Genomic DNA, 26,249 nt, shown 5'->3' with positions numbered 1-26,249 from the left:
AGATCTGTTCCTATGGCTTGTTGTAGGTCAAATTTTGGTGTAAGTGGGATCTTAATAATAATAATAATAATAATAATAGTAATAATAATACTGTATTCTTTATTTCAGTTCACACAGTCTAGATACATGAGATAAAATGATAAAAATGACAATACAGTACACACAATCTAAATGCATGAGATAAAATTATAAAAATTATAATTAGCAATAAATACAGTACAGTTCTCAACAGTAAACAGGTAAAAAATGCGCCAAAGTTTCTTTGGCAGTCGAGTTTTCTGTACAGCCACTACAGCGTATAATCAAGGCCACCGAAAATAGATCTATCTTTGAGTAGTCTCGGTATAATGCTGTATGAGCCGCGGCCTATGAAACTTTAACCACGGCCCAATGGTGGCCTATCCTATATCGTTGTTAGAAGCACGATAATGGCTAACTTTAACCTTAAATAGAATAAAAACTAATGAGGCTAGAGGGCTGCAATTTAGTATGTTTGGTGATTGGAGAGTGGATGATCAGCATACCAATTGCAGCCCTCTAATCTTAGTACTGTACAGTAGTTTTTAAGATCTGAGGGCAGACAGAAAAAAGTTCAGATAGACAGAGAGACAAAGCGAGCACAATAGTTTTCTTTTAAAAACTAAACTTTTAAAAACTTAAAAAAAACTAAAAATAAAAAAAGTGAAGAATTCTTAGTGTTGTAAGATCTGATCGGTTCAAGTCGGGTCTATCGTAACTCGGTGACTGCCTGTATCTGTATTACATTAAAATAAGGAATATTATATTCAGTTCATCTTTTTATAATATCAGAGATACAATTATAGTCAAATTTTGAATCTGCTTTGTAAAAATGTCTTCAGACTTAATTTCATATGATACTGCTGATGTGGGCATTGTTTCAAGTTTGTAAGCCATTAAAATAAAATAACAAATGATTAGGCTACTGTAATGGTAGAAAATATGGAATCAGTCTTAAATCAAATATAATTTGATAATGCATTGTGCATTTTTCACAATAATACTTGCATGCAGTATTGTCACATATCAAAAATAACAATTTAGTTTAACAGATCAATATTCAGATCTAAATATTCATAATAAATTTTGTTACCACAGGTAAACACATCATCTTACTTGGTATACAATACTAATGATAATGTGAAACAAACTGAACACTATTAGACAACAAGGTGTGACAATGTAAGGGTTCAAACCCAAGCTAAAATGTACATAAGCAGTGAGAAATCTGTTACTGTACAGCACAGAATTTGCAAATTAACATTATCACTACATAAAATAGATTGATAGTAAACAAACATTGTTAACAATAAACTAACAAAATTTTGCCAGAGTAATCAGTGCTTTATAAATGTCAGAGTAATCTGTTTAAAGACTGTTAATGCTGCCCCATGCATTTTTTTTGTAAAATATGCAAATTTTACAAATAAAGAGCACTATACTGGTTTAATAGAATACAGAATTTTTTTCGAAATATATGCTGTACATTGGGATCACATGTTAATAATGTCGTGAGGACACAATGATTTACTGGGAGCCTGTTAACTGTTTGAGATTTGTTCACTTCTCAAAACAGGCCTATCCCAGACCACTTATCTCTCGCCTGTTGTGTATACTCTGGGTGGCATTTTCCTTATATCACTCTGTAAGGTTACATTTCAAGCTAGAATATTGGTTTAATTATTTGGGAGGAGTCTCACTTACTCTTAAAGTTAGCTTACATCTTCGTGCTATTAGGTGCGATCAGCTTTCAGAAGAAAAGAAAAATGCTCGGCTGATGTGATGGTGTTGAAATGTTTACATTTTTGTCAGAATTCTTCCTGCTCTGTCCTTGTACAGGAGATTTTTCTCCTTTTAAGGTATTGTGCTTGTTTTCTGTTTTGCATTATGTCATCTACAGCAAGTAGAGATAAGAGCATGAGGTTCTGTACAAATGAGTTTTGTGTAAACTGAATGTATTGTGTTGAGTATGATGGTCACATGGGTGTTACTGGTAGGGGTAATGATTGTGATTTTATTTATATTTTCTTCTTAGTGGAGAAAATAAGGTGTGGTCTGATGCAAAATGAATCATTTTGTGAGGTACCAAAAGACAATCAGGCCTGGAAATAAATCTTCTATATCCATTCTATCTTCTTCTTTCACTCCGTCTCCATTTTCTAGTGCTCTGTGTATGGTTCAGGAGAAATGGATATTTAAACTTAAAGATACGGGTTTACTTCTGTCGTCAGTTAGGCATTTGATCAAGTATATGATGGGTAAGGATTGTGTCCCCCCCCCATAGGTTTGTGCCCTACGCCACCTCTCTCTCAGCCATCTACTTTCTCATTACTGACTTATTCTCCGAAAGATTTATTCAGGAGAGGTTAGTGCTCATGTTAAGTGACTAGCATTATCATCATTTGACAAGAGTCACAGTGGTGTTTATGATCCTGTTGAGTTATCTAGGGTCTATAGGCCAGTTACTTTGGTAGTTTCTGAGCTGTGAGTCAGTAATTCTGTTGTTCAATCATTTACCTGCCCTGTAACATCTTTTATTCCCTCATTTCCAGCATTAATTCTTTCCCTTGTGCTCAGTTTTCGCTCTGTCGCCTTTTATTCCTCTGTACCTATTTGTACTTGTGGCCCTACCTTTGGCGCCACTTCTGTGTTGTGCAGACAGCTCTTGCTAGTGACTCAGTAGAGTCGAAACTTTCATCCCTTTTGGGATTTGTTACTGAGGTGCAAGGCAGATAGTTTGGCTTCAACAGTGACATCATGCAAGAACCTCCTCCTTTCTCCCATCCAGCTGTCTCCCTTCCAGCCATCTGGTGCTTCCCACTGGCAGCCCATGACATCATTGTTGGCAGTCTCAGATATGTTACTGTCTCAAGCAACCATTGCCTCACTGTCTGAGTCTGTGACTTTATTGCCTGCCATCTTGGGTCTTCCTTTAGTCTTGATGGATTCTAGCCCAGATTCGTATTATTCTCCTTTGGTTTTTTTAAGCGTTTCATAGTTTGCATTGATTCACTTTACCCTTTCCTTTTTGTTAGAGATAACATGTTGATCAGTGTTCTTTTGAATGCTTCTTTAACTTCTAACTTGCTTTAACAGGTAAAGCTATCTGATTCTATTAAGGTGCATTTGCAGCAATCTCAAAAGTTTGTCCCTTGAAGCTGGTTCTCAGAATGCCACTGTTTTGGTTTCCATATTTTATGAACCTGCTTAGAGCTGTGTTATGACACAGATAAGATGTCAGAGTTTCAGTTTTCTGCCATTCAAGGTGCAAGTTATTTTCAAGTTGCTTGCCCCATGGAAGCAAAGAGCTCTCAAATCAGTAAGGTACTTTGACCTGATAGTGGGGCAGAAGTTTGTATACTGTTCTCAGCATATCTGGTTGTTTACTGTGCCTGGTTGGGAATAAACAATAATAATAATAATAATAATTATTAATAAATAAATAAATAAATAAGTAAACATTAGTGTTAGACCTTTCCAGTTTCTACAAGTTTGTTCATTTCCTCCCTTTTCTGTGAAATCATTCAGTTTGGTTTTAGCAGCCTTTTGAAAGGGTGATGGGATGTTTTCTGTTGATATGCAGAATGCATACTTCCTTGTCCTGGTCATTCTGCTGTCAAGGAAGTTTCTGTGCTTTGTCTTTAAAGAGAAGGTCTTCCAGTTCAAAGCCTTGTGTGTTGGTCTGAGTATAGAGCCACACATATTCTCACATGCTTTGGCTCTTTTAGCAGGAGGGAGTCATCGGCTAGAATCTGAGTATTCCTAAACTTGGGTGACAGTTAGTTCTCACAAACTCATTTCAGGTGATCTTGAGGGTGAATGCTGGGCATTCTGATCAATATTGACAAGTCTATGCTTCTTCCAATTCAGTTAGTTGTTTATCTAGGGGTGAAGACCAACTCATTCTTTTTGAGCTCTTCAGACAGAGAGACAGCAGACATTTCCTATCACTGCTGAGATAATCCTACCCCTTAAAAGCTCTGAGCCAAGGAAGGGCTAACTTCTTTTGGGTCACCTAGTCTCTTTAGTGAAGTTTGTTAACGTGGCCTTTCTAAGAATGACAGTTAAATTTCACCTCAAGAACTCTTGGGTCAGGTCTCATTGATCAGCTATTTGAAAAACAGATACACTGACAAACTGATAAATAAAAATGTAAGTAAATATTAAAATACAAGGAAAGTTGTATTAGGGTAGTAATGCATTTCATGTTCGCTAGAACTTCTAAAATTCCAGTTGCATGACATCCTCTGTAAGGCTGTTCCACAGTCCAAACGTGAGAAATAAAGGACCTCTGGAACTGAGAAGTTTAACAAACAGGAAGGCACATTTAGTGCATATTGGTGCTGCTGTTCAGTGAATCTGGTTGCTCTTGGCAAGAAAAGGAGATGAAGGATCAATTGTGAAAGTGAGAGATCTCTGTTAAAATACACAAGAAATCATCCGTCAATGGTCCAAGTCATATCAGGTAACAGAAACCAACCACCACGAACCACTTTATCTATGAGACAAGTCTGGCAGAAGCAGACATCCACACCAGAGAACAGCATTGTAGTAAAGAAAGCACAAATAACCTAAAAGAGGTTGCATTGATTTTATCACTATTATGAATCAATGAGGCCTTACAAACAAAACCTAACTTTCTTGTGGCATTTACTGAAGCTTTCATTAGATCTTTCTCAAAAGTAAGATGCAAATCAAAAGTTACACCTAGAATAGTTAAAGCTTCAGACTCATTCAGCAAAGTCCCTTCCACCTGAAGGGTTGAATGAGGTGGAAAATCTGTATGAGATCTGCTAATCAATAGTGTTTTCATTTTACTGGAGTTCAGCCTCATACCTCACCAAGTACACCATTCACTGATGTGGTCCATGTCCTGATTGAGGTTGAGGGCAGCTTCATTTCTCATAAGTGGAGACTTTACTACACCCATAAGTGTTGCATCATTGGCATACTGAACAATCTTGTTTTCCAGGCCAACAACCATATAATTTGTATACACTAAAATAACAGTGGACCCAAGGTCACTACCCTGTGGAACTCCTTGTTACTTTGCCTTTTTGTATGTTGACCAAGGTGCATTTTTCTATTCCAAACTCCATCCTGATGTCCCCAGATACAATCCTTACAGTCTGGATTAGGGTGTCTATTTCCTTGATGCTCTTACCATACAGCTTGATGTCGTCCATAAACATCAGATGGTTAATTCTGTTGCCTCCTTTCTTGAGTTGGCACCCAGCATCCATCTTCTGCAGTACTTTTGTCATCGGAATCATGGCTACTACAAAGGTTAGTGGGTACAGTGAGTTGCCTTGAAAGATCCCTCTCCTGATATTAACCTCTGCTCGTCTTATCCCAGAGCTTGTAAGTACTGTTTTCCAGTTGTGCATCGTATTTTTAAGGAAGCTGATGGCGTTTTCCTCTGCCCCATATATTTTTAGGCATTCTATTAGCCATGTGTGTGGTATCATGTCGAAGGCTTTCTTGTAGTCAATCCATGCCATGCTTAGGTTGGTTCTCCTTCTCTTACTATTCTTCATTACCATTTTGTCTATTAGGAGCTGGTCTTTTGTGCCCCTACACTTCCTTCTGCAGCCTTTCTGTTGGTGGGGGATGCTGTTTGTATCCTCTCGGTAGTTGTATAGCCTTTCACTGATGATACCTGTTAGTAGCTTCCACATTATTGGTAGGCAGGTGATAGGCCTGTAGTTACTTGCTATATTTCCCTTGTTCTTGTCTTTCTGTACTTAGGATGTTCTCACTGTGATCGTCAATTTGGGCGCATGGTGGTTTGTGATACAATGCTGGAGTTGTTCTGCTATCGTGGGTGTAGGACCGTGAAGTTTTTGAGCCAGTATCCATGGACTTCATTGGGACCTGAGCTTTCCAGTTGGGCATTTTCTTTAGTTGGTGTTTGTGTCTGTCATGATTTTGGTGAATCTTTGTTTTATTCTCCCATTTCTTCTGCCTTTGATTTCCTGAAGCCATGTCGCATGTTTGTTGTTTGATACTGGAGAGAAAAATGTGCCTTGGTCAACATACAAAAAGACAAAGTAACAGGACTGAAGGGATAAAGCTACTAGATGGGAATAGCATCAAACATAGATGAGACAGGATACAAATACATGGGAATAATAGAGGGAGAGGATATAAAACACCAAGAGATGAAGGACACAATCAGGAAAGAATATATGCAAAGACTTAAGGTGATACTCAAGTCAAAACAACGCCGGAAACATGACAAAAGTCCTAAACACATGGGCAGTACTAGTAATCAGATACAGTGCTGGAGTAATGGAGTGGACGAAGGCTGAACTCCACAGCATAGACCAGAAAACTAGAAAACACATAACAATACACAAAGCACTACACCCAAAAGCGAACACTGACAGACTATACATAACACGAAAGGAAGGGAGAGAAGGCTACTAAGCATAGAGGACTGCGTCAACATTGAGAGCAGAGCACTGGGGCAATATCTGAAAACCAGTGAAGACGAGTGGCTAAGGAATGCAAGAGAAGAAAGACTGATGAAAGTAGACAAAGACCCAGAAATATACAGACAGGAAAATGAAAAACAGAACAGAGGAATGGCACAACAAACCAATGCACAGACAGTACATGAGACAGACAAAAGAACTGGCCAGCGATGAAACATGGCAATGGCTAAAGAGGGGGAAACTCAAGAAGGAAACAAAAGGCATGCTAATGGCGGCACAAGATCAGGCCCTAAGAACCAGATATGTCCGAAGAACAGTAGATGGAAATAACATCTCACCCATATGCAAGAAGTGCAACATGAAAGACGAGACCATAAACCACATAGCAAGCAAATGTCCGACACTTGCACAGAACCAGCACAAAAAGAGGCATGATCAGTAGCAAAAGCCCTCCACTGGAGCCTGTGCAAGAAACACCAGCTAGCTTGCAGTAATAAGTGGTATGAACACCAGCCTGAGGGAGTGATAGAAAACAATCAGGCAAAGATCCTCTGGGACTGTGGTGTCAGAACAGATAGGTGTTGCATGCCAATAGACCAGACATGACATTGATTGACAAAATCAAGAAGAAAGTATCACTAATACATGTTGCAGTACTATGGGACACCAGAGTAGATGAGAAGGAGAGAGAAAAAATTGATAAGTATCAAGACCTGAAAATCGAAATAAGAAGGATATGGAATATGCCAATGGAAATTGTACCCATAATCATAGGAACACTAGGCACGATCCCAAGATCCCTGAAAAGGAATCTGGAAAAACTAGATACCGAAGTAGCTCCAGGACTCATGCAGAAAAGTGTGCTATAAGAAACAGCGCACATAGTGAGAAAAGTGATGGACTCTTGAGGCAGGATGCAACCCGGAACCCCACACTATTAAAACCACCCAGTCGAATAGGAGACTGTGATAGACCAAAAAAATATATATATATTAACCCTTAAACGCCGAGCTTCTATTTACAAAAACGTCTCCCGTATGCCGGCGGCGTTCGGGAGCTAGCGCCGAAGCGGAAAAAAAGTTTTTTTCAAAAAATCACAGCACGCTTAGTTTTTAAGATTAAGAATTCATTTTTGGCTCCTTTTTTCTCATTGCCTGAAGTTTAGTATGTAACCATCAGAAATGAAAAAAAAATGTCATTATCATATATAAATATTGGAATATATGACAGCGAAAAAAAACTCATATATAATTGTATACAAATCGCGCCGTAAGCAAAACGGTTAAAGCTAATGAGTTACTTTTTTTTAGTTGTATTGTACACTAAATTGCGATGATTTTGGTATATAACAGATTGTAAAACGATCAAAGCAACACAGAGAAAATATTATCACAAAATGGTGCATGAATTCGTAATGAGCGGATGTAAAAAAATGTTTTTTTCAAAAATTCACCATAAATCGAAATATTGTGCTAGAGACTTCCCGTGTGTTGAAAAATGAAGCTAATTGATTGAATATTACTAGACTGTAAGTTTTTTAGCTTACAATTGCAGTTTTTGACCATTTCAGTTGAGTTAAAGTTGACCGAAAGTCGAATTTTTTCTATTTATTGTGATTTATATGAAAATATTTCAAACCTGATAAAAGCTACAACCATGAGTTATTTTTTGTTGTATTGTACATGAAATTGCGCACATTTTCATATAAAAACTTTATGTAACGACTAATATAAACGGTGCAAATATTACGACAACGTGATTTAAAGAATTTCTGAGATGTTCGGCCGAGTTACACGCGCGGACGTAAGGAAAATGTTTTTAAAAAATTCACCATAAATCGAAATATTGTGCTAGAGACTTCCAATTTATTGCAAAATGAAGGTAAATGATTGAATATTACTAGAATGTAAGAGTTTTAGCTTACAATTGCGTTTTTCAACCATTTCGGTCAAGTTAAAGTTGACTGAAGGTTGAAATTTTGGCAGTTATCGTGATTTATGTAAAAATATTCCAAAACTGATAAAAGCTACAACCATGAGCTATTTTCTGTTGTATTCTACATGAAATTGCACACATTTTCATATATAAAAGTTTATGTAACGACTAATGTAAAACGATGCAAACATTACGACAACATGACGAAAGAATTTCTGAGATGTCCTGCCGAGTTACCGCGCACAGACTTGAGGAAAAAGTTTTTTTTTTTTTTTTAGAAATTCACCATAAATGGAAATATTGTGCTAGAGACTTCCAGTTTGTTGCAAAATGAAGGTACATGATTGAATATTACTAGAATGTAAGAGTTTTAGCGTATAATTGCGTTTTTTTACCATTTCGGTCGAGTTAAAGTTGACCGAAGGTTGAAATATTGGCAGTTATCGTGATTTATATGAAAATATTTCAAAACTGATAAAAGCTACAACCATGAGTTATTTTCTGTTGTATTCTACATGAAATTGCACACATTTCCATATATAAAACTTTATGTAACGACTAATATAAAACGGTGCAAACATTACGACAATGTGACGAAAGAATTTCTGGCGCGGACGTAAGGAAAAAGTTTTTTTCAAAACTTCACCATAAATCGAAATATTGTGCTAGAGACTTCCAATTTGTTGCAAAATGAAGGTAAATGATTGAATATTACTAGAATGTAAAAGTTTTAGCTACAATTGCGTTTTTTGACCATTTCGGTCGAAGTCAAAGTTGACCGAAGGTTGAAATTTTGGCAGTTATCGTGGTTTATATGGAAATATTTCCAAACTGATAAAAGCTACAACCATGGGTTGTATTTTGCTGTATTTTACATGAAATTGCAAAAATTTTCATATATAAAACTTTATATAACGGCTAATATAAAACAGTGCAAAAATTACGACAAAATGACGAAAAAATTTCTGACATTTTCGGCCGAGTTACCCCACCGGCGTAAGGAAAAAGTTTTTTTTAAAAAATTCACCATAAATCGAAATATTGTGCTAGAGACTTCCAATTTGTTGCAAAATGAAGGTTCATGATTGAATAGTACTAGAATGTAAGAGTTTTAGCTTACAATTGCGTTTTTCGACCATTTCGGTCGAGTCAAAGTTGACCGAAGGTTAAAATTTTTTGTAGTCGACGTACGGTACGTCCACTTGGCACCCAACAGACAATTTTAGTCGACATATGATACGTCCAGTAGGTGTTTAAGGGTTAATAGTAATAATAATGATTAATAATAACAACAACAACAGCAACAACAACAATAATAATAATAATAATAATAATAATAATAATAATTATAATGATAATAATAATATGTCTTCTTAAAAAGGATGGCTGCAGCATGCATATTAGTCCTATATTGAGTCTTCTCAATTTTTCTTATGACTCACTTTTCTTGCATGCTAATATTGGTCTACAACTGGCCAGTGTTCATGTATAAACAGTGTGTATATAGCATTTTTATTCTCTATAAAAGTGCAGGGTAATGAAAAAATGGTGTGGTAAGTCTGTAGACTTGCCAGCAGATCCTTTCAGAGTTTCTTTTGTCGTTTTCACCAGCATATGGATTCTGGGTACATACTTCTGTGTTTATTTTGGAGTTTCACTTATCGACAGGTTTTGACCAGCCCTTTGGTCATCTTCTGGATGGGTAAAACGAATCTGGAAACAAGGGGTGTGTGCAGAGGAATATATAGGGGGCCAATGTCGTGGTCGAGGCAGTGCTGAATTCTCATTGGTCACTAGGAGATTATCATCCCTGACCGAAGCCTTCTCCCAGACAGAGATGGCTGCGCCTTATCTTGTGTGTGAGCATTGGAGTATGTGGGGGAGAGGGTAATGGTACTGGGAGGATCGATGCCTGCAGGTGGGCACTCCTGATTTGTTAGCTCACCAGTGATGCTGGTGGGTATTGTCCTTTGTGCTGACATTGGGAGGAAGAAGGTCTCCTGTGTGGTATTTAGACTGGGCTTCTCTCTCTCGACGTGAAGGGCTTCCAGGAGGCACAGACGGCGATGGTTGGTTGTATTGTCAATTATCCCAACGGTAGGGACAGTGTCACCTCTTTTTACTATTGAGTTTTGGGCAGTCTTGGCATGATTATATATGGCACCCTCCTGAGAATGGCAGGAGAGCCTCTTGGAGAAATACATGGTAGTCATATGCATGGTAGTCATACTGATGTAGGCACTAAGGCACTCTCAAACGGGGTATTTGTATTGGTAGACCATGCTGGTTCTCTTCAAGGGATGCTGCGTGGAAGGGGCCAGGTTATTCTTCTTCACCAGGCTGCTGATTTTTATATGTTGCTAAAATATAATGAGCTTGATCTTTTTCTTGGAGTCGAATGGTCTGATGTTGCCCTCAATGATGGACTTAGGGTACACTCATTTTCTTTATATCCTTTGTGGAATATTCCCTTATAGAAGAGTTTGATGTCATCAGAGGTGGCGGGGCGAGGCTCCTTGATGGTACCATCTATCCACGACTCTTCTAATGCACTTGTCCATGTCCCGATTTGAATGCCTGTTATCGATAAGAACCTGGGCAACACGTTCCAGCTGTACGTGTGTGTCCTTCCAGGAGGAGCAGTGCAAGAGTTCTTCTGATGAAGACACTGATGGCAGGTTGAGGGAGAGCCTCAAGAGATATAAACAATCTACCATCAGTGCCTTTGTCAGAAGAGAGCTCTCTTGCACTGCTCCTCCTGAAAGGACACAAAAGTAGATTCTAGCTGGAATGTGTTGCCCAGGTTCTCATTATTGGCATATTCTTCTTAATAAATAGCCTATTCAAGGAATAATTCCATATCAATGAAATTAACTTTTAACTATGCGAGGACAGCTGACAAAATGTAAATATCTGATTATGCTAGTGCTCAAAGCAACGTTATCTTTTGGTATCCTTTTGAAATGTTAATGTAGTATAATTACAGTAGTACTGTAATAACGTTTAGGATAACATAATATTAATTTTTCACTAAAAGTTCCTTATCTTTTTGGTGGTAAATAACAGTTTAGAATAATTCGGTCATACGAACAATAATTATTGTACATTATTGTATTGTTAGGGGTTTGTGTCTCCCTATGGGACGTAAACAGAACAATGTTTACCTTTTAGGTGATGTGTTTAGGAAAAATATAATATAAAATTGGCTTTGTTATTTTGTTTATTTTGAATTCCTAAGGATACAGTAAGTAAAACAGCATTTCTGGAACTGTTACTACAGTCAAGTCGGCTTTACAAAAAGTATTTTTGTATGGTTTCAAAATTGACCTCACAGATCCTTACTTTTCTTCCATCCCTAAGGCCTGTGCACGACTGAGACCAGTAATCCGTCCACATACGGTTTCCTGGTTTTTGAATGACGTGTTGAAGTTAGCCTCAAATATCGATAATCAGTCTTGCCCCTACCTTTCCTTATTGAGGAAAACGTTGTTCTTAGTTAGCCTAGCTTCGGGTGCTAGAATTTCAGAGCTGTCTGCACTCTCTAGGGAGCCCAACCATGTCGACTTCCTTCCATCAGGGGAGGTTTTGCTGATTCCTCACCCTAAATTCCTGGCCAAAAATGAAGATCCGCAGAATAGGTGGTCGCCTTGGAAAATTCTCCCCCTTCCTCAAGACCTGTCCCTGTGTCCAGTTCATACTTTGAGGGCTTATTTAGACAGGTCCTCTCACATCTCATCTGGGCCTCTCTTTATCAGGGAAGGGGGTAATATCTCTATGTCTGCTATTAGACAACAAATCCTTTACTTTATCAAGCAGGCTAATCCTGACTCAGTCCCAAGGGTTCATGATATTAGAGCGGTGGCCACCTCCATTAACTACTTCCATTACATGAATTTCACGGATCTTACCAAATACACTGGTTGGAAGTCACCCTTGGTTTTCAAACGCCACTATTTGAAATCCTTAGAACCTCTTAAATTCTCAGCAGTCGCGCAGGGAACGTTGTCCCTCCCTCTGGTTCCCTTTCTGATTCCTAGTCAATTCTTTCTCCACTGCCTCAGTTATCCCCTTTACAGTCATTTCAGTCAGGCGTGCCTTGACTTTCTAACCTGACCGTGTTATCTGTATTTTTGTCTAATTGACACATTTATGTTATAATGTTTTCAATTTTGTATAGTTATTTTGTTTAAGTATATTTTTTATATTGTCATGTTAATTTTAAGCTCCCATCAGTTTCATTTGTACATTATTGTTATTATTGCTAGCAATTAAAAATTTTTGTGGACCTTTTGGTCTTCTGTTCCCCCCTACATTTTGTTATCTATTACAGTTTAAGAATGATATTTATTTCTCTGTTAATTTTTCACCGCTGACACGGGACCCGATCCAGAAAAGGGATTTTGACAAAGGAAAAATCTATTTCTGGAGAGGGACTGTGTCACCCGTGACCCACCTCTGTCATGTGTCGTGTCCCCATAGTAAACATCATTCTGGTGGGGTGATGCTTTCATGGAATGCGGCTAGCGGTGATTTGTGTACTGTCCGCGAGTGGTGCATGGGTTTGTAACGGCACCTCTCTGTGGGTCTTCTGACTTTGGGATCTCTATAGGATAAGGTTCCGTGTTTTTATAGTTCACCCTTTTCCATACACGACTCCATCTAACGGAGCTCGCTCTGGAGGTAGTAACTCCAGCATTTCATTTAGCTTTCTCTGGTATCTAGCAACGGAATTACCTAGAAATAAGTGCTGAATGGACTTTTTCACCGGGTGACACGGTCCCCTCTCCAGAAATAGATTTTTCCTTTGTCAAAATCCCTTTTGTAATAACATCATCTTTACATAACCAATTTTTCATAAGATACCTGGTGTTGCAAAAGCTAGTCTATACACTGATGGTTTTGTAGTGTAACAGTCATCTTATACTACCCTTGGCCGGATTTTGTCCGTTAAATCTGATGTCCGTTGGTTCCGGGTCTGTTAAGGGAGGTTTTACTGTATTTTTTATAGAGAAATGTTCATATCATTTTCATGACTAAATGCACTTTTTGTGATAAAACTATTAAAATACTTAGGTATAAGCATTTTTAGAGGGTTTTTTTGGCATTTGAACTATCAAAGTAAGCAGTTATAAGCATTTTTAGAGGGGTGTCAAGTACTCGCAGATTTTAGCCATTCATGGGGAGTTGTGATATGTATCCCCGCAAATACCGGGGGTTGACCGTATTCCCAAAATAAAGTATAATCAACTCATGTTGATTTCTCAATACAAATCTATTACACATAGCTAGCACTGTTTTATGGCCAACAAAATCTAAGACACCCAGTCCTTATTCAAAAGAATTACAGAGGAAAAATGGCAGTCAGGTGGTAGCAATGTGCAAACCAACCCAGATCTGTGGGTTCCCAGCAGCTGTGTATGCAAGATTGCTCTCACTATATTCACAGATGTTTTCTGATTGATATTCCAGGAGTGTGTACTTCACTAGTCATTTATTTTTTCCTTTTCATCCTGTGTATTCTTATTTTTGTGTTTGTTACTTATGTGATAGAGAGACTAGTTTTCAAATGAAGATCATTGCTACCTCTAGGACAGTTTTCCTACTATTGATGGATAATAGTTAACCAAGGAGGACTATTATAAGATCTTTTTCATCATTAATTTAAGAGAAAATACAGCTCTTGCTTCAGTTAGCATAGGAGAAAATACAGCTCTTGCTTCAGTTAGCATTAGGAGAAGTATTGCTGGGATCGAAGAAGGACTTGAAGACATCTTTAGAGTTGCCTTGTTCCAGTCACGCAGACTCTGTCGTGAATCATGGAAATTCCTTGATTTTGGGATGGAATAACTCCCTTCATTCTGGCAGATAGTTCAAGTTGCTCCCACCTCCTCTACCTCACCACAGGAAGTATTATGCAACGCCTCTCGTGCCTCTTGCGAGTAGGCAGGTCAACTCAGATGTCTTCCATTTGAAGCCGGGTTTGACCCTGGATCAGGTCAGAGCAGAAAGTTCTTTTTCTTTTCAAGAAGCTGCTTCTTTGGAGTCGACTGCCTCTTCTGCCTTCCAAACTGTTTCTAGGCTGGATTTGTGGTCTTCAGCTTTGGCCAAGATTTCTTCTTCCCCTTCGTCAAGGAATAAAGTCAGTAGTTCAGCTTACATCAAATTGTTGCAATCTGGTGCTAAGGCTATTTCCTCCCTTAACCATCTGAGTGCAGTGCTAATTTGTGGGCTAACATCCTGCTGATGAGGAGAGATGCAGCCCTCCCCAAAGTGGCTCAGTCTGTCAATGTGAATTCCTTGTTATCCTTGAGGAATGGTGATATTCTGGACTCCCAGCTGCTTTTCCCAAGGGATCAGTTGGATGCAGCTGTCGACAGTGGTCGAGCCGACAATAATAATCGTCTTGTTCAACAAGCAGTGAGTAAAGCAGCAGCCCCTTCTCGTCCGAATGTTCCAAGGCAGAATTTGCAGCCTTCTCCCAAGAAGCCTACAAGACCACCTTCTACAAACAAGGCTTCTCAACCTGCTTCGTCACCGAAGAAGCCTTCTCAACAACATCCCTTTCAGTCACGCTCTTCCAGACCAGGAAGGGGAAAAGGGCAGAGCTAGGGGAGGTAGACGATAGAGTGGCCCCCCTCCCCACTCTGTGCCACAAGTGGGGGTATGCCTGACGAGCCACTGGTCTATGTGGCGGAATTACGGAGCGGAGAAGTGGGTGGTAGACGTCCTTCGGGTAGGTTATGTACTACCTTTCGACTTCACTCCTCCTCTCTCCAATCATCCTCTCCCTCACCTCACTTATACCCAGGGCTCTCCGACACACAAAGCTCTCCAAGAAGAAGTGAGGAAGATGATAGAGAAGGGAGCTATAGAGCAAGTAAAGCTTACTTCCCCAGGGTTCTACAGCCGAGTCTTCCTAGTCCCCAAAGCAACTGGCGATTGGAGGCCGGTGATAGATCTATCAACATTGAACCTCTTTTTCAGAAAGACAAGGTTCAAGATGGAGACTCATCGAACAGTCTTAGCGGCCATCAGAGACAACGGCTACATGCTGATCATAGATTTGCATGACACTTTTTTCCAGATCCCTATTCATCCCTCCTGGAAATTCATTCGCTTCAGTCTCGGTGAACTAGTGTTCCAGTTCAAAGTCCTTTGCTCCAGTCTGACAACAGCTCTCCAGGTGTTCACAAGAGTTTTTGCCCTAGTGTCGACATGGGTTCATGCTCATGGAATGCGCCTCCTAAGATATCTCAATGGCTGGCTGGTCTTAGCAAGTTCTCAGGAAAAGACAATTTGAGACGGACTGTCTTCTCCAATTTTGTCACGGCTTTGGCATTGTGATAAATTGGGAAGTTCCAATTTTCAACCCATTCAGAGAATCCTTTACCTGGGAGTGATCATAGGCACTGCCTTGTCAAGAGTCTTCCCATCGGACCAGAGGATAGAGAAGTTCAGGACAGTGGCTCGCTCCTTCCTATCCGAACGGAACCAACCGGCTAGGCAATGGCAAGTGATCCTAGGACTTTTGACATCGCTAGAGAAGCTGGTTCCTCATAGCCGTCTTCATGTTCGCTCCCTGCAATGGAAGCTGAAGGAATTTTGGTCTCCAGCAAGGGACTCTCCTCAGCTACAGGTCCCTCTGTTGACAGAGGTAAGAAGCAACCTTCTTTGGTGGGTGGATGACGAAAACCTGACAGTGGGAGTGCCTCTTCATTCGCCCCCTCCGGAGCTCCTGTTCTCAGGCGCTTCTTCTGAATGTTGGGGAGCACATCTAGAAGATCTCCTGACTAGCACTTCAGGAGTTTCAAGAGAGGGTGGTGGGGCACTCGGTTGTTCTGATGTCGGACAACACTACCGTGGTAGCTTATGTGAACATACAGGGAGCTAGTGTCATGCCAACAGGAAGCTAGAGGGCTATTGCTCAGTACAGTAGTTCGGATCTCTTTGCCATGGCAGAGAATGACCTTCAGCATCCTTGGGACAACCTGGACGTCTACACCTTTCCCCCCTTTTGCCTAATCCGTCATGTCCTGAACAGAGTGATGGTTTCCTAGAATCCCAGGATGATCCTTGTAGCTCCTTTATGGCCTCAAGTAGAATGGTTTCCAGATCTTCTAATTCTGCTCTCAGCGGTTCTGAGAGAAATATCCCCCGGGCATAATCTCCTCTGTCAACCTCATATAGAATGATACCATCAGTCGATAACATCCCTATCTCTTCATGGTTGGAGATTATCCAGCATCTCCTGTGAGCGAAAGGTTTTTCCCGCAGATCATCAACACAGATGTCTGGTTACCTCAGAAGATCTTCAACAGAGTATCGGGAAATGGTCCATCTACTATGATTGGTGTCGTCGACATGGTTTCTCTCCACTCAGAACCTCTATTCAGCGGATAGCTGATTTTCTGGTGTTCCTCAGAACAGAAAAACACCTTTCTGTTTCTGCTAATGGCTCAGGGCTGCCTTGGGATTGGTTCTTCATTTCAAGGATGTGGACCTAACTTCATCTTGGGAAAGCTCTATGCTGCTCAAAAGTTTTGGACAGTCTTGTCCTCCTAGAGAACTGAAACCTCCTAATTGGGATCAGACTCTGGTGCTAAGTAGTCTCACTTGAGCCTCATATGAACCACTGCGTCGGTCATCAGACAGGAACTTGACCCTTAAGATGGTTTTCCTTCTAGCCTGACCCTCAAGACTGTTTTCCTTCTAGCCTTGTCTTCTTCGAAGAGAGTGGGGGAACTCCATGGCCTAGCTTTTGATGTTAAACATACCAGGGGTTGGAAGTCAGTAGTGCTTGAATTTGTCCCGGAATTCATGGCTAAGACTCAGAACCCCTTGGTTCATGATGACAGGTTCACCTCCATTTGCATCCCTTCCCATGGGGATTTTGTTAACGACGATCCAGATGAATTGCTCTTTTGCCCCATCAGAGCACTGCATTGCTATCTGAAAAGGACTTGACATCTCAGACTGGGATGCTGAAGACTTTTTGTTAGCACAGGCCAGATCAAGAAAGAAGTGTCCAAGAATACTGTTTCGTTTTGGCTTCGTGAAATGATCAGGCATGCCTACTCCTCATCATTTTCTGTTGCCAATACTGTGCATGCAAGAGCACATGACATGAGAGGACTAAGCTCCTCCTTGGCATTTAAGAAGAACTTATCAGTTCATAGAATTTTGAATGCTAGATCTTTGCTCCACCAAACCACGTTCACTTCCTTCTACTTGAGGGACATTGCCCACAGGTCCTTGGACACTTTTTCCTTGGGTCCGGTGGTGGCTGCTCAACAAGTTGTGTAGCTCATCCAGTGCCTCCTAGCAGGACAGTTTTGTATCTTGCCTAAGATGATGGTATGAAAGTGAGGATGGTTGAGATGACTGGTCTCTTATCCTTTCCCCCTGTTTCCCCTTCTTCTCTACCTATGGGTGGTAAGAAGATGGTTCCATCATATGCTGTAACGGGCCAGATACAGGTGCGTGAAGTAGCCTTACTGTTAGATTGTTTTTATTCTACACGAATAAACCTAGCAGTAACAGACCCTTCCCCCCTCTAGCAAGGAGCGAGAGGAATGATAAGTTAAGTATATCTTAGTTTAACCAGACCACTGAGCTGATTAACAGCTCTCCTAGGGCTGGCCCGAAGGATTAGATTTATTTTACGTGGCTAAGAACCCACTGGTTACCTAGCAACGGGACCTACAGCTTACTGCGGAATCCAAACCACATTATGACGAGAAATGAATTTCTATCACCAGAAATAAATTCCTCTAATTCTTCACTGGCCAGTCGCGGAGTCGAACACGGGGCCAACAGTGTGCTAGCCGAGAGCTCTACCCACCCCTCCAATGAAGAGAGAGGAATGATAACAAACATGTATAGGTGGATACCTTTGTTATCTGAACAGATACAGCTCTTCAACTTCCTCTAACTGTTGGATACCCATATATCTAACAGATCAGAGGCTTAGGTCTCCTTCCTTTGAATTCTATTCAGGAAGTAATGACCAGGTGTGCTGAACCTCCAGTTGGTTCAGGATTCTCTTACCTCCCAACAAAGAGTGAGTCTATCCTGTTGTTGAGACCCAGGTTTGTTCCACGTATGAACAAATGACAAATTTAAATTAATTTGTATTTTTCATAGCTAACAAACCTGTGGTCTTAACATTTACTGCCCACCTCTAGCCACCCTTCTTTCAGTTAACCATGGGTTGGAAGAAAACTAAGACATCACAGAGTTGAAATAAGGTCGCTTCCCGCTTCTCACCTCACCTCCGTGACGGATGTCAGATGCCACCAGTTCCTTGCATAAACAGTTCTTACTGGTTTTTACCGATTTCCAGTTGGCGCCAGAAGATTTATCCTAATGTTAAGACTGCAGGTTTGTTAGCTGTGAAAAATACAAATTTATTTAAATTTTTCATATTTTCAATAGTTTTCATTTTTGTTCTAGAATACACCTAGATAAATCACCCTATTATTGCTGTACTAAGAGTGCTAATGATGAGAAGGTAAATGTGAAAAAATTAATGACAAAATAGCTTCACATTTCTGGTAAAAAAGTAACACACTCAAGTCTGTATAGTGTTAAGTTCAATGATGTGCAGCTGTGACATTTTCAAGTTAGGCTACTCACTTTGGATTCATTTTACAGCTGAATTTTGCTCTGTACAATAACAAAAAGAATTTGTATATGAAGTAATGTGTAGAAGTAAGGTGGCAAAAGAAAATTTTGTACCTTCATCCAAAAAAAAGTATTTGCATTAGAGCTTTTGATTTTGTTCAAGAATACTAAGATTGTAATTTTGATTAGGGAAATGTGAAAAAATAAATGACGAAGTAGTATCCTGTTTTTCTTAAAAGTAAGTCTTTCTCTGTCTCTCTCTCTCATGCTTGCAAAAATGTGGAGATATACCTGTGACCAATAATGGTTATTATAACAGGTATTGGGGTTTATATTGGCATTAACTGGCGGTTTGTATAATCAGCATGTACATGGTACTCTAGTATGTAAGGTGTATGCTTTTATCCGAGGTTTCAGGAATCTGCAGGGGGTCCACCTATGCTTATACATTTTCATTTAGCAACAGAACTTTCAGGTACAGATACCTCTTTGGTCTCTACATAGTTAAGGCAATCGTATGTAAACGATTTTGTAAGTGCAAAGGAATCAGGGATTGGTAAATAAGCTACTTTCTCTCTAGACTCTATAAACAGATTGAGCAAAGCAGAATGTGCCTTTTATATAATCTACTGGATTTACATTCACCATTTTGATTATGAAACTTGTAGCCCTTCCTCTCAAAAAAATGGCTGCCCTCTCTGGTGGGATTTTCAAGTAGCACCATGAATGCAAAGGTATGTCTGGTGCTGGTAGTCATTACCAAGTTAAGATATGACTCTTGGTTCAGAGTTTTCATTGAAGTAGAAGCACATGTTCCTTCAGTGCCAGTTGGTGTAACACTCAACAGGGTTTAATGCATTTCAGGTGTATCAGTGTAATGTTGTGGCTATGCCTTTGGAGACTACACTTTACCTTCACATATGGTCACTAATTCTGTCACCAATAGCATGACCCCCACTCACATATGTGTAGTCCTAGGGAGTCCATTATTAGTCTCATGATTCACCAAATTTACTAGTACAAGAAGATTTAATCTCCAGTACTCTATTGCTATTGCTGTAATGATAAATTTGGTAAAACTACAAGTTGTAATTTCCAGTATTCTGCTGCTATCATTGTAATGATAAATTTGGTAAGATTTTTTTAGAAGCAGTGTAAATTTGAACCTGAAATGTATTAGGGAAATGTACAGTCAAAAGGAATGTACTTAATTTGGATATGTAATGTCACGATGTTGGTTATCCGTGTTCACACCAGTTGTGTGTGATAACATCAAAATTTTGGTGAATAGGAACTTCATCTGATGCCTAAGGATTGAAATATTCAAAACCTCAAGCTTTTCTTGGGAAATTAATCACCCTTAAGCCTCATCTTGGGTGTTGAAAAAAGGGATTTTGACAAAGGAAAAATCTATTTCTGAGGAAGGTCCCGTGTCACCCGGTGAAATTCCATTACAGCACGAATTTCTAGGTATAACAATGCTAGATATACCAGAGAAAAAGAGCTTTCAGGAAAGCTGGGGTTACTACCCCCAGTCGAGCGTCTTCTAGGAAGGCGTCGGTATAAAGAAGGGTGAGTGAAATACCACTACCACGGAAACCTACTCGAAAGATCTCTCCCTACCAAAATCCCCGGAACAGAGCGGTGAGCCGTTACAGCCCCCGCACTCAACACCCGCCAGGACGGCGACACCAGCGCCACCTACCTCATTCCATGCTAGCACTAACCCCAGACTTGGCATGTGCAAGTAGGGAGGGGGAGTACTAGGTTATCCAGGGAGGGTCACCGGGTGACACGGGACCTTCCTCAGAAATAGATTTTTCCTTTGTCAAAATCCCTTTTCTGAGTTCAGTCCCGTGTCAGCCGGTGAAATAGTAATAGAGAATCATGCCAAGGCTGTAACTACAAGGAAAAAAGGGGGTAATCTGAAGAAAAAGGCAAAAAATTTACGAAAATAAATTTTAATAAAGTAATCTCTTCCATGTAGCAAGAATACTAAAACTAAGGTATACTAAATCTAAGGCACATCAAAAAACTTAATACTATGAAACAAGGGGAGGTCCCCGGTACGACGGGGAAAAGGCCCCAAAAATCTTAAAATTACTTAAAGCTAGGTGAAACATGAAATGTGCACAAGATAATTGCAAATACAACCTTAATACTATACACGTAAACTTTGGCTAAACACGTAAGAGACAAGATCAATGAAAATTAACATATATATCTGGGGTACGTGGAGCCAAATAAAAACCGTCCAGTACCCCATAAGAAAAAACAATCATGGCATGTCAGATTACACTTTTCCATCAGTAGATACAAGATACATCAATATGAGGAGCCAGGCAGTGAGGCATAATCAACCAGGAGAATAAGCAGAGAAGTAAATGAGGCAGGCGGGCGGGGGGGAAAAGGAAAAGGATAAGGATATGATTAGTTAAGGTGGGGAGATGACACTTCCCACTGCTATGGTAGAATATTTCAGGGCTTCGAGCGATTTTAAATAGTGGCGTTTAAACACTAGAGGTGATTTCCAACCCGTAAATTTAGATAACTCTGAGAAGTCCATATTATGAAAGTAATTAATAGAAGTAGCAACTGCTCGAATATCATGAACTTTAGGAACTGAATCTGGGTTGGCCTGTTTAATGAAATACAGAATTTGTTGTCTTATAGCATTCAGTGAAAGAGTACCACCTTTCTCCCTGATAAAAAGAGGACCCGACTTACTCTGTGGAGTTCTTAAAAGGTAAGATTTAAGTGTATAAACTGGACATAAAGACTGGTCTTGAGGAAGGGGCACCACCTTCCAAGGAGACCACCTGTCCTGTGGGTCTTCGTTCTTAGCTAAAAATCTAGGGTCAGGGGAAAGGAGGACCTCTCCAGACGGGAGGAAGTTTACAAAATTATCACCTCTAGTGAGAGCCGACAGCTCTGAGATTCTAGCACCTGAAGCCAAGCTAATCAAAAATAAGGTCTTCCTTAACAGATCCTGATAAGAGCAATGAAAGTTATCCAACTCTGATGCTAACTTAAGGCGTCATTGAGAAACCACGTAACAGAATGTGGGCGTGATACTGGTCTCAGACGAGCGCATGCTCTGGGGATGGACGAAAAATAGGAATCTGTAAGGTCGATTTTAAAGCCGTAAAGAAATACTTTCTTCAATGCAGACTTGACTGTGGTAATAGTGGCCGGAGCAAGGCCTTTTTCAAACAGTGATCTAAAGAAGGAAACTCCTAAATTAGTCGTCATGATTTTGGCTTCAGATGCTTTCAGGAAGGAGGCTAATTTTTTGACTGCTGAGTCATACTGTCTAAGAGTAGAATCTCTTTTATCTGATTCTAAAAACAGAGTGTTGACAGGGTCAATGTTCGCTCCTTTTTGGGCTGCGAATTTTATAAAGTCCATAAAACTAGGGCATTCTGAATCCTTGAGGAAGCTGACACAGTCTTGGTTTGTACTGTCTGGGTCAGAATGGGCTTGGGAATCCGAAGACTCCGTAATCCCAGTTCCTGAAGGAGAGGGAACCAATTGCTCTTCGGCCAGTAGGGGGCTACTAGGGCTGGTTGACCCTTGAGTGTCCTGAGTTTGTGTAATACTTTCAGCAGTAAATTTATTGGAGGGAACAGATAAATCTTCTCCCAATTGTTCCAATCTACTGTCATTGCGTCTGTGGCGAACGCCTGAGGGTCCAGGTTGTGGGCTACGTAACAGGGGAGCTTGAAGTTGCTCTCCGTTGGGAACAGATCCACTTGGAGGCCCGGAACCCGGCGGCAAATACATTTGAAAGATTCCATGTCCAGGGACCACCCGTCTCCAACGGGTAGCCCTGGACAGGGAATCGCCACCACGTTCCGCACCCCCGCTAGGTGGGTGGCTGACAGGTGCCAGCCGTGCTTGTTCGCCAGGGAGAAGATAGCAACCATTACTTGGTTTACTCGACCTGATTTGGAGCCGCCCCTGTTGATGCAATGAACTACCACTGCGCTGTCCAACACCAGCCTGATATGAATCCGGTTGGGGGGATTTTCTTCAGAGTTAGAAAGACCGCCATAGCTTCCAGGGTATTTATATGGAACTGCTGAAACATTGTGGACCACGTTCCTTGTACTTTCTGTTTTGGTGAATATCCCCCCAGCCGCTTAGGGAAGCGTCTGTGTGGACAACTAGTGCCGGAGGGGGAAATTGAAGGAACTGTTTTGGACAGGCCTCTGACTGTGGTCCAAGGCCGCAGTCTTGTCTTTAAGATTCGAGGGATAGAGGAGACCTTGTCTCTGAGCTTGACATTTGCTCGACTCCGCCACACTCTGTTTATGTCTTTTAATTTCGCTTTTAAGAGCAGGTCTGTCACTGAGGCAAATTGAAGAGACCCAAGGACTCTTTCTTGGGATCGGCGGGATGCCGATGGATTTTTGAGGAATCTCCTGGTGAGGGATGCTATCTCTTTCCTCTTGGGAGGCGGGAGAGATAACGTGTGAGAGGACAGATCCCACTGGAGACCCAGCCACTGAAACCGGGACTCCGGAGTCAGGCGGGACTTCTCTCTGTTCAGCTGAAAACCTAGCGACTCCAGGAAATTGATGACTATGGACGTAGCCTTCTGACACTCCGGAACAGTTGGTGCCCAAATTATCCAATTGTCTAGGTACGCTGCTAGGGATATCCCTCGAGACCGGAGTTGTTGCACTACCGTGTCCGCCAGCTTGGTGAATACCCTGGGCACAATGTTCAGACCGAAGGGCATGACCCTGAAGGAGTAGGCTTGATTCCCGAGTCTGAAACCGAGGAACTGAGAGAAGTTCCGCAAATCGGGGCGTGATAATAAGCGCCTGAAAGATCAATAGAGGTGGTGACGGCTCCACGCGGAAGTAGAGTCCGTACCTGAGCTACCGTAAGCATGCGAAATTTGTCGCATTTTATGTAGAGATTTAGACGCGATAGATCCAGGATCACTCTTTGCTGATCGGAGTCTTTTTTGGGAACAGTGAATAACCTGCCTTGAAACTTTAGGTGCCTTACTTTCTTTATTGCTCGTTTGTTGAGCAATTCCTTTACGTAATCCTGTAGGATTGATGTGGGTGGCTGGTAAAATCTGGTTAGAGGAGGGGGGTTCTTGATCCAGCTCCACCCTAGTCCTTTGGACACAATGCTGTGTGCCCAAGGGCTGAAGGTCCATTGGTCCCTGAACCAATACAGGCGACCACCTACCTGAGTTCTCTCAGTGGGAGGGAGCGGGTTTATTCCCCCTACCACGTCCAGGCCTTCCCCTTGGGGTGGTGTTGGGCTTTCCTCTATGAGGGACTTTGCCTCTTCCTCCTCTTGCAACCCTATTAAGGCCGTGAAAGTATCCATGGCCCTCATATGTGGGGTTGTACGCTGGTAAAGCCACATAAGAGGGTGCAGCTGGTTGGACCAGCACATATTGTTGGGGGTGAGCCTTGGAAGTAGAAGGCTGGGCTACTGCCGAGACCGGGACGGCTTGACTACCGCCTGATGGTGGGGCCTCTTATGCCTCCTGAAGCGTTTGCCTCTCCTCGCCTGGGGGCCGGCCGATTCTGGGGTCTTGGCGCTTATAGGCAGAAATGCCCCAGCGAGAGCGCAGACTCTGATTGGCCCGTGTAGCCTCGGCCATAACGCTTGTGACCTCCTCTTCAGGGAAGAGGTTAGGTCCCCAGATCGAGCTTTTTAACGAGCTTGTTAGGCTCGTGGCGGATAGTAGCATCGGCGAAGATGAACTTCCTGCATTCCAGTCTGGCCATGATAAACTCGCATAAAGTCCGACTGGAAGCTCGCTAGCGAGGACTTAGCCAAAACTTGGAAGAATGGCTCGTCCGAACAGGAGACGGCAGTAGCTTGTAAGGCAGCCCGAGCTCAAGGACCGGCTAATTTAGTCCGGGCTCAAACTCCGCCTTCAATAAGGATTCCGCAGCTTGGGGAGCTGCTCACTGAATTGCGTGGAAGCGCAGAAGGGGTCGAGCTTCCCCACAGTGAAAGTGGACGGGCGCCCACCCAGAACTCATTACTTCCTGGGAATACCAGGAAGTAGGGTCTGTTTCCCTTAACTGTGGTAACGGATTACCATCGAAGCATGCTCGGGCCGTAGCCAGAGCGACTTTGTCCAAGCAAGGGGTGGGTAGGTCTTCTCCAGGGCGAACATCGTAAAGTTGCCCTTGAAAGGGGTCAACTTCAGTGTTTTCTGCCTGCCACTCCGTCAGAGTGCGCAGGGAGAGCCGACTGAGCTTGGTCCCTAGGGACGATGACAGTCTCCTTAGGAACCTTGTCTGACCGAATCCAAGCTTCCTCTGTGAGCCTCACGCCTGGGTAAGGGGGCAAGAGATCGGGGAAGAACTCCACCTCCAACCGTCTCGTGCAAGACCTCAACTGTAAGCTTGCCATCATGTTGGATGGCCCGGAGTGCGAACGCCAAGGGTTACCGACATCTAACGGCGGGAGGTCCGCAGTGTCGGGATAACATACTGTGGTTCGGCTGGGGGTGGCGCGAGCCATACCTGCCAGTATGTTATCATGACTGGCCAACTTCTCAGTTATCTTGTCAAATCTGGAATCTAGGTCCTCTGTAAACTTTTTATAAAGTTGATTGGCAAAGACCTCTGCATCAAAAGCAGGCTGGCGAGGAGGGCTTGGTTTTGCAGCCCTTTACTCGCGCCTTTGCTGGAGGAACCAGACTTGCTCCCGGAGGCTACAGGTCCTGAAACCTTAGCCTTGACGGGGGAAGGGCGATGCCTTCTTGGAAGTCGAGGACTTGTAGCCCTTCGCCTTCCATGAAGTCTTCAACTTCAACTTGGGGATAGCAGTCGGAGCTCTATCACCCAAGGAGGAAGACTTCACGAAACCTGCAAAAGAAGATACGGATGAAGCAGGGGAGTCAAACAGAGGGGGCCCGCCCAACAACCTCACTTACCTCACCACTTACCACCTGGTCCTGCTCTGTATTCATTGGTTCCAGGTTGAGATCCAAGGCGGCTACATCCTCCGAGACCTCAGCGTAGAGGATATCCATTTGGGGTGGCTGGGTCGCATCCCGGATTTGCTGGATGATTGGGGTGGCAAGATCTTCAGGCACTGCGTGCCGCCACCCGCGCGCCGGGTAAAGCAAGTCCTCAACCTGGCGTCGAGGACGTAGGGCTTCCCCGACGGAACATTCCTGCCGAACCCAGCCACCCAGGCCCGGAGGGATTCCAAGGCAGACTTCTTGGAAGCTTCGTCCGCCTGTAA

The 26,249-nt window shown here is 41.9% G+C and overlaps 1 protein-coding gene across 4 annotated transcripts in view; it reads left to right on the top strand.

Moving 5' to 3' along the window:
• dia (diaphanous related formin 1) overlaps nucleotides 1-26,249 on the top strand; it is a 266,481-nt gene that overhangs the window by 176,347 nt on the left and 63,885 nt on the right. The window lies entirely within an intron of this gene.

The sequence above is a fragment of the Macrobrachium rosenbergii genome, chromosome 21 (genome assembly GCF_040412425.1).
Source record: "Macrobrachium rosenbergii isolate ZJJX-2024 chromosome 21, ASM4041242v1, whole genome shotgun sequence".
Classification (NCBI taxonomy): Eukaryota; Metazoa; Arthropoda; class Malacostraca; order Decapoda; family Palaemonidae; genus Macrobrachium; species Macrobrachium rosenbergii.
Note: the sequence above shows the minus strand (reverse complement) of the source record. Positions and strands in the feature narration are given on the sequence as shown.